The sequence below is a fragment of the Bison bison genome, unplaced genomic scaffold, assembly GCF_000754665.1.
Source record: "Bison bison bison isolate TAMUID 2011002044 unplaced genomic scaffold, Bison_UMD1.0 scf7180017864244, whole genome shotgun sequence".
Lineage (NCBI taxonomy): Eukaryota > Metazoa > Chordata > Mammalia > Artiodactyla > Bovidae > Bison > Bison bison.
This window is the reverse complement of record NW_011494816.1, coordinates 2,303,730-2,312,810: the sequence shown is the minus strand read 5'-3', so window position 1 is coordinate 2,312,810 and position 9,081 is coordinate 2,303,730. Positions and strand designations below refer to the sequence as shown.

The 9,081-nt window shown below is 42.4% G+C and overlaps 1 protein-coding gene across 5 annotated transcripts in view; it reads right to left on the bottom strand.

Moving 5' to 3' along the window:
• The window catches only part of LRP8 (low density lipoprotein receptor-related protein 8, apolipoprotein e receptor), a 90,226-nt gene extending 85,392 nt beyond the window's left edge, over positions 1–4,834 (bottom strand). For all 5 annotated transcript variants that reach the window (XM_010847156.1, XM_010847157.1, XM_010847159.1 and 2 more), the window contains exon 1: positions 4,645–4,834. The gene's annotated coding sequence lies outside the window, so the exon portion shown is untranslated. The remainder of the gene's footprint in view (positions 1–4,644) is intronic.
• Positions 4,835–9,081: the final 4,247 nt, after the last annotated feature.

Here is a 9,081-nt window from a genome sequence, read left to right as displayed (position 1 = left end):
CTGGAGTAACAGGCAAATTTGGCCTTGGAATACAGAATGAAGCAGGGCAAAGGCTAATAGAGTTTTGCCAAGAAAATGCACTGGTCATAGCAAACACCCTCTTCCAACAACACAAGAGAAGACTCTACACATGGACATCAACAGATGGTCAACACCGAAATCAGATTGATTATATTCTTTGCAGCCAAAGATGGAGAAGCTCTATACAGTCAACAAAAACAAAACCAGGAGCTGACTGTGGCTCAGATCATGAACTCCTTATTGCCAAATTCAGACTGAAACTGAAGAAAGTAGGGAAAACCACTACACCATTCAGGTATGACCTAAATCAAATCCCTTATGATTATACAGTGGAAGTGAGAAATAGATTTAAGGGCCTAGATCTGATAGATAGAGTACCTGATGAACTATGGAATGAGGTTCGTGACATTGTACAGGAGACAGGGATCAAGACCATCCCCGTGGAAAAGAAATGCCAAAAAACAAAATGGCTCTCTGGGGAGGCCTTACAAATAGCTGTGAAAAGAAGAGAAGCAAAAAGCAAAGGAGAAAAGAAAAGATATAAACATCTGAATGCAGAGTTCCAAAGAATAGCAAGAAGAGATAAGAAAGCCTTCTTCAGTGATCAATGCAAAGAAATAGAGGAAAACAACAGAATGGGAAAGACTAGAGATCTCTTCAAGAAAATTAGAGATACCAAGGGGACATTTCATGCAAAGATGGGCTCGATAAAGGACAGAAATGGTATGGACCTAACAGAAGCAGAAGATATTAAGAAGAGGTGGCAAGAATACACAGAAGAACTGTACAAAAAAGATCTTCACGACCCAGATAATCACGATGGTGTGGTCACTGACCTAGAGCCAGACATCCTGGAATGTGGAGTCAAGTGGGCCTTAGGAAGCATCACTACGATGCAGTGTACAGTAGGCACATAATAGCTACTCGTTTAGTTGTGAAGTGAAAGTTGCTCAGTCGTGTCTGATTCTATGCATCCCCGTGGACTGTGGTCCATGGAATTCTCCAGGCCAGAATGCTGGAGTGGGTAGCCGTTCCCTTCTCCAGGGGATCTTCCAAAACCCAGGGATCAAACCCAGGTCTCCGCATTGCACGTGGATTCTTTACCAGTTGAGCCACCAGGGAAGCCCAACTAGTTTAGTTCAGTCAATCAGTTCAGTCACTGAGTTGTGTCCAACTCTTTGTGACCCCATGGACTGCAGCACACCAGACTTCCCTGTCCATCACCAACTCCTGGAGCCCACTCAAACTCATGTCCATTGAGTCAGTGATGCCATCCAACCATGTCATCCTCTGTCATCCCCTTCTCCTCCCACCTTCAATCTTCCCCAGCATCAGGGTCTTTTCCAATGAGTCAGTTCTTCGTATCAGGTGGCCAAAGTTTTGGAGTTTCAGTTTCAGCATCAGTCCTTCCAATGAATATTCAGGACTGGTTTCCTTTAGGATTGAGTTGTTTGATCTCTTTGCACTCCAAGGGACTCTCAAGAGTCGTCTCCAACATGATTATTGAAACATAATTCCTCATCAAAAACTTTTGATAACATCCTAGCACTCAAAGAATAAAGACTGAGCCTTCCTTGACCTCCTTTCCAAGAGGGTCTTTACTCCTACTGTCTGACGCACATCCAGCTGCCAAAGTGGGCAACTCATCTCTCGAAAAAGCCCCTACCAGAGGTTCTCCAGGCTCCTTTCAGCTCCCACCCAATCTGGGCCACTTCTCTCTCTCCCTAGTCAGCTTGTGACCTTCCCAAGGACAGGAGCTAGCTCTCATGCATGTCTGGGTTTCTGGCACAGGGCACATTTGATCAGTGTTTGTTTGTTGTTGCCTTTATTTATGATTTCTGTATCTTTAGGAGAACTATGTCGTATTCACCCCTATTTTCAGAGGATAAATACAAGCCTTGGTATATAACAAGCATTAGATAAATGATGTTTAAATCCTTGAAAAGATTAGAAAGAAAACCATGTCAAATAATAATGATAGCTAATGCTTATTGTACATTTGCTGGGAGGGAGGCGGTCAGGCACTGTCTGGGTGTTTTAAATGCTTTAACTCATTTGGTCCTTACAGCATCTCTATGAAGCAGGTTTTATGTTGATCCCATTTTACAGATGAGCAAGGTAAAGAAAGGGTAGGGAGATCATACAGATAATAAATGGGAGGGCTAGCAGTTGAACTCAGAGGACACATCTGGGAGTTTTTCAGGGCACCTAAGTTGGTTAATTCTCATGAGGGACAAACAGAGAAAGCCAGCCCTTGGCACACACCAGACAGGAAATGGATGCTGAGCTTCTGGTACAATTTGTGCTCAAGTGACTTCTTGTCCTTACCTGTCCTCTGTCTCCATCCTGGGCTGACTCACGCATACTGGCCTCACCCAGTCCTGGGTTTCCAAAGAAAACCCTCAAACCCAACCCCAAGTACAGTGAGTTTTCTGTGAAACAGAAACAGGTGACATTCCACCTGCTGTCCACATGTCCCTCCCAGGTCTCTGTGTCCTGCCTTCAGAGCTATCAGAGGCCCAATGGCCCACCCATTGCACATTCTACTCCCGCACTCTGTCCCCCAAGACAGCCTCAGTCCTCTGCCAGGCTGTAGTCTCTGCTGAGAATACTCTTGCCCTGGCTCACTTCTGTGCGTACTTTGGGCCTCAGCTCATAATCCTCCTCCCCTGGGAAGCCCTCCAGCCTCCTTTAGAGAGGTACCACCCCTTCTTCTCTAGACTCCCACAAGACTGTGTGTCCCAGTCTCTCTGATCACACTGGGATATCATTGTTGGATTCCCCATCCAATGAGTTGCTCAAGTCAGAAACTGGGTTGTCGTGGTCCTTGCTGTGTCCCCAGTGATGATTTGTTAAAGGGTAGTGTGATATGAATTCTCTCCAGGACCAGGGCCAGAGAGCCTTCTGCATATACACCTCCCCCAGCTGCTCCAGCTGGCTTTGTGCTAGGCAAGGAGCACAGATGGGCCAGACTTTGTCCCTGCCCTTGAGGATCTCGGGTCTAGGGGCAGACAGTGACAGTGCAGGCTGATAAGAGCCCAAGAGGGGGTGCCCATGGCATCACATCCCCACCCTCAGATACCCAAGGCTGCATCACCCATCCAGCCAGGGTCAGAGACTAGTGGCCCTGAGCTAATCACAGCTGAGCTGCAAGGGCAGCAGAACTCTCCCACTGTCCGCTGCCTTCACTTTACAGAAGTCTAGCCTGGTCTGTCATGTGTACTAGCAATGAATTGCCATGTCCTTACATATTTACCTCTCTCCTCCTCCTCCTCTCTCTCTCTTTTCTAGCAGAATATCTTCATTTCCCATAATAGAAGAATTCTCATTTATTACATGAACTTTATACAGGTCCAAAATGCCATGGTTTAAATCATATGTTAGCTGTGTAACCTGGGACAAGTTACTTGAACTCTCTGTGCTACATCTTCATCTATAACATGAGGATGACAATGTTACCTAATAGTATTAATTACCTGCATAGCAAAATAACCTAAAACTTAGCAACTCAAAACAACAAATATTTACTATCCCTTATGGTGTCTATGGGTCAGGAATGTGGAAACAACTTGGTTGGGTCATGATGTTGGCCAGGCTATAGTCTTCTGAAGGTTTAACTGGGGCTGGAGGGTCTTGGTTGACTTGCTCGTGTGCCTGGCAATTTCATGTTTGCTGTTGGCAAGATGACTCAGCGTTTCACCAGACAGATTTCTCTATAGGACTGCTTGAGTGTCCTTACAACATGGCAGCCAGCTCCCCCCATCCAAGAAGGAGAAAGAGAAAACAAGAAGGAAGTCACAATGTCTTTTATGGCCCAAGTAGGGAGGTCACTCCATCATTCTGGCAATATCCTTTTGATTTCACATGTTAGCCCTATTCCTTGTGGGAAGGGACTATGTAGAAGAATGACAGTCAGGAGGCAAAAATCACTGGGCCATCTTGGAGACTAGCTGCCACATATCTCATAGGATTAGCGAGGATGAAACATGTTAATATAAGTAAAGTGCTCAGAAGGGTTTTCTGTATATAGTACATCTTATATGTGTGTTTGTTGTTGCAATCATTGCTGTTTTTTTCTGGTACATAGTAAGGACTCCATAAGGGTTATTTACAAATACCATAAACATTATTCCTATTATCTACAGAACCCTATTCATCATATAGAGGAAGACACCCAGCAATTGAGAGGATAAAAGCACTTCAGGGTTTCAAAACTGACCAGAGCAGAGCAAGACAAACCCAGCCTTGGTTTCTTGCCTCTTGGCTGTGTACCCCCAGGAGAGTCACATCTGCTTCCTTCACTGCCTTGCTGGAGGACACTGGGCAGGTCTTTTTTCCTCTCTGACCTTGGGGTTCCCATCCGAAACATGAGGATTGGACTAGGTCAGTATTTCTTATGACAGATCAGTCACTCTTACCCACTGGAGTGACTTTTTCCATTTCCACTTACCTCCTCTACTGTCATCCTAGTATTTTCCTTTAAGTCCTTTCACTTAATAATAAACTTCACTTCATCCTAAGCAATGCTAAGCAATAATCTCCATAAGATCACAGGTTTGATATGTTAATCATATTCTCCAATACACATTAAAATAAATGTGTGCTTATTCAAATAAATGATACCTTTCTGTCCAGCCAGATGCGTCTCGCTTCTCTCGGGGCTTCCAGCTCCTCGCCCCACTTAATCTGAAGAGGATGGAGTACAGGAGCCCTGGCCATTCTGCCCATGACAGCAAACCTCTCAAGGTGACCGAGAGGCCACCAGGGTGCTGGCCACCTGAGTCAGAGGACCTGCTACTGGAGGCTCAGCAATTTTCCGTTTGCTTTGTTTTGGTTTAGTTTTAATTTCTTTTTTTCTTATTAGAGTTTCACTTCCCATACTTTAAAGAATCAAATACTTCTGCACACTTGTCATGAGAAACTTCAGTCGTTCACTCCCCACCTCTATTTCCTTCTCCCCAGAGGCAAACATTTTTCTGTTTCTGTTTCTTGATCTTTCAATTTCAGGCACTATCTTTTGACTTCCCACCATGAAGACAAGGATTTAGCTCTCTTACCGCCACTACCACCACCCCCTGCTCTCCCAGAAACATAAACACATAGACATCCACACAGTCACTCTCTGAGTCAACCCTTACCCATCCTTCCAATATGATTGTGATTATGTGATTTTAAAAGGTGTTTTAATTTTTTTTATTTTTAATTGTGGTAAGAAACACATAACCTAAAATTTACCATCTTAACCCCTTTTAAATGTACAGTTCGGTGGCATTGATTACATCCACATCGTTGCATAACCATCACCCCAGTCGGCTCCAGAACTCTTTTCATCTTACAAACTGCAACTCTGTACCCATCAAATAACTTCCCATTCTCCTTTGTCCCCAGCTCCTGGCAACCACATTATAACTTCTGTCCTATGAATTTGACTACTCTAGGTACCTCATGTAAGTGGAGTTGTACAGTATTTTCCCTTTTACAATTGGTTTATTTCACTGGCATAATGTCCCCAATGTTCATCCATGTTGTAGTGTATTGCAGGGTTTTCTTCCTTTTAAGGATGAATGCAAAGAAATAGAGGAAAACAATAGAATGGGAAAGACTACAGATCTCTTCAAGAAAATTAGAGATACCAAGGGAACATTTCATGCAAAGGTGGGCACAGCTAAGGACAGAAACAGTATGGACCTAACATAAGCAGAAGATATTAAGAAGTGGTGGCAAGAATGCACAGAAGAACTATACAAAAAAGATCTTAATGACTCAGATAACCATGATGGTGTGATCACACACCTAGAGCCAGACATCCTGGAATGTGAAGTCAAGAGGGACTGAGGAAACATCACTACGAACAAAGCTAGTGGAGGTGGTGAAATTTAAGCTGAGCTATTTCAAGTCCTAAAAGATGATGCTGTGAAAGTGCTGCACTCAATATGCCAGTAAACTTGGAAAACTCAGCAGTGGCCACAGGACCAGAAAAGGGCAGTTTTCATTCCATTCCCAAAGAAAGACAATGCCAAAGAATGTTCAAACTACCACACAGTTGTACTCATCTCACAAGCTAGGAAAGGAATGCTCAAAATTCTCCAAGCAAGGCTTCAACAGTACGTGAACCAAGAAATTCTAGATTTTCAAACTGTATTTAGAAAAGGCAGAGGAACAAGAGATAAAATTGCCAACATCTGTTGGATCATAGAAAAAGCAAGAGAATTCCTGAAGAACATCTACTTCTGCTTCATTGACTATGCTAAAGCCTTTGACTGTGTGGATCACAACAAACTGGAAAATTCTTAAAGAGATGGGAATAGAGGATCCTGCTGTGATGTATGTCAGAGAGTGTTTTGCCTATGTTCTCCTCTAGGAGTTTTATAGTTTCTGGTCTTACATTTAGATCTTTAATCCATTTTGAGTTTATTTTTGTGTATGGTGTTAGAAAATGTTCTAGTTTCATTCTTTTACAAGTGGTTGACCAGTTTTCCCAGCACCACTTGTTAAAGAGGTTGTCTTTAATCCATTGTATATTCTTGCTTCCTTTGTCAAAGATAAGGTGTCCATATGTGTGTGGATTTATCTCTGGGCTTTCTATTTTGTTCCATTGATCTATATTTCTGTCTTTGTGCCAGTACCATACTGTCTTGATAACTGTGGCTTTGTAGTAGAGCCTGAAGTCAGGTGGGTTGATTCCTCCATTTCCATTCTTCTTTCTCAAGATAGCTTTGGCTATTCGAGGTTTTTTTGTATTTCCATACAAATTGTGAAATTATTTGCTCTAGCTCGGTGAAGAATACCGTTGGTAGCTTGATAGGGATTGCATTGAATCTATAAATTGCTTTGGGTAGTATACTCATTTTCACTATATTGATTCTTCCAATCCATGAACATGGTATATTGAATCCTCTATGACCCACAGCAGGATCATCTATGACCCACCTCCCAGAATATTGGAAATAAAAGCAAAAATAAACAAATGGGACCTAATTAAACTTAAAAGCTTCTGCACATCAAAGGAAACTATTAGCAAGGTGAAAAGGCAGCCTTCAGAATGGGAGAATATAATAGCAAATGAAGCAACTGACAAACAACTAATCTCAAAAATATACAAGCAACTTCTACAGCTCAACTCCAGGAAAATAAATGACCCAATCAAAAAATGGGCCAAAGAACTAAATAGACATTTCTCCAAAGATGACATACAGATGGCTAACAAACACATGAAAAGATGTTCAACACCATTCATTATCAGAGAAATGCAAATCAAAACCACTATGAGGTACCATTTCACGCCAGTCAGAATGGCTGCGATCCAAAAGTCTACAAGCAATAAATGCTGGAGAGGGTGTGGAGAAAAGGGAACCCTCTTACACTGTTGGTGGGGATGCAAATTAGTACAGCCACTATGGAGAACAGTGTGGAGATTCCTTAAAAAACTGGAAATAGAACTGCCTTATGATCCAGCAATCCCACTGCTGGGCATACACACTGAGGAAACCAGAAGGGAAAGAGACACGTGTACCCCAATGTTCATCGCAACACTGTTTATAATAGCCAGGACATGGAAGCAACCTAGATGTCCATCAGCAGATGAATGGATAAGAAAGCAGTGGTACATATACACAATGGAGTATTACTCAGCCATTAAAAAGAATACATTTGAATCAGTTCTAATGAGGTGGATGAAACTGGAGCCTATTATACAGAGTGAAGTAAGCCAGAAAGAAAAACACCAATACAGTATACTAATACATATATATGGAATTTAGAAAGATGCTAACAATAACCCTGTGTACGAGACAGCAAAAGAGACACTGATGTATAGAACAGTCTTATGGACTCTGTTGCAAAGGGAGAGGGTGGGAAGATTTGGGAGAATGGCATTGAAACATGTATAATATTATGTATGAAACGAGTTGCCAGTCCAGGTTCGATGCACGATACTGGATGCTTGGGGCTAGTGCACTGGGACGACCCAGAGGGATGGTATAGGGAGGGAGGAGGGAGGAGGGTTCAGGATGGGGAACACATGTATACCTGTGGCGGATTCACTTTGATATTTGGCAAAACTAATACAATTTGTAAAGTTTAAAAATAAAAAAAATTTAAAAATAAAGAGAGATGGGAATACCAGATCACTTTACCTGCCTCTTGAGAAATCTGTATGCAGGTCAAAGAGCAACAGTTAGAACTGGACATGGAACAACAGACTGGTTCCAAATTGGGAAAGGAATACATCAAAGCTGGATATTGTCACTTTGCTTATTTAACTTATATGCAGAGTACATCATTCAAAATGCTTGGGTGGATGAAGCACAAGCTAGAATCGAGATTGCCGGGAGAAATATGAACAACTTCAGATATGCAGATGACACCACCCTCAGGGCAGAAAGTGAAAAGGAACTAAAGAACCTCTTAATGAAAGTGAAAGAGGAAAGTGAAAAAGCTGGCTTAAAACTCAACATTCAAAAAACTGAGATTATGGCATCTGGTCCCATCAATTCATAGCAAATAGATGGAGAAACAATGGAAACAGTGAGAGACTTTATTTTCTTGGGCTCCAAAATCACTGCAGATGGTGACTGCAGCCATGAAATTAAAAGACATTTGCTCCTTGGAAGAAAAGCTATGACAAATCTAAACAGCATATTAAAAAGCAGAGATGTCACTTTACTGACAAAGATTCATCTAGTCAAAGCTATGGTTTTTCCAGTAAGACAGGTACTGATGTGAAAGTTGGACCATAAAGAAAGTTGAGCGCCACAGAATTGATGCTTTTTGAACTGTGGTGTTGGAGAAGACTCTTGAGAGTCCCTTGGACTGCAAGGAGATCCAACCAGTCAATCCTAAAAGAAATCAGTCTTGAGTATTCGTTGGAAGGACTGATGCTGAAGGTGAAGCTCCACCACTTTGGCCACCTGATGCAAAGAACTGACTCTTTGGGAAAGACCCTGATGCTGGGAAAGATTGAAGGCAGGAGGAGAAGGGGACGACAGAGGATAAGATGGTTGGATGGCATCATCAACTCAATGGACATAGTTTGAGCAAGCTCTGGAAGTTGGTGATGGA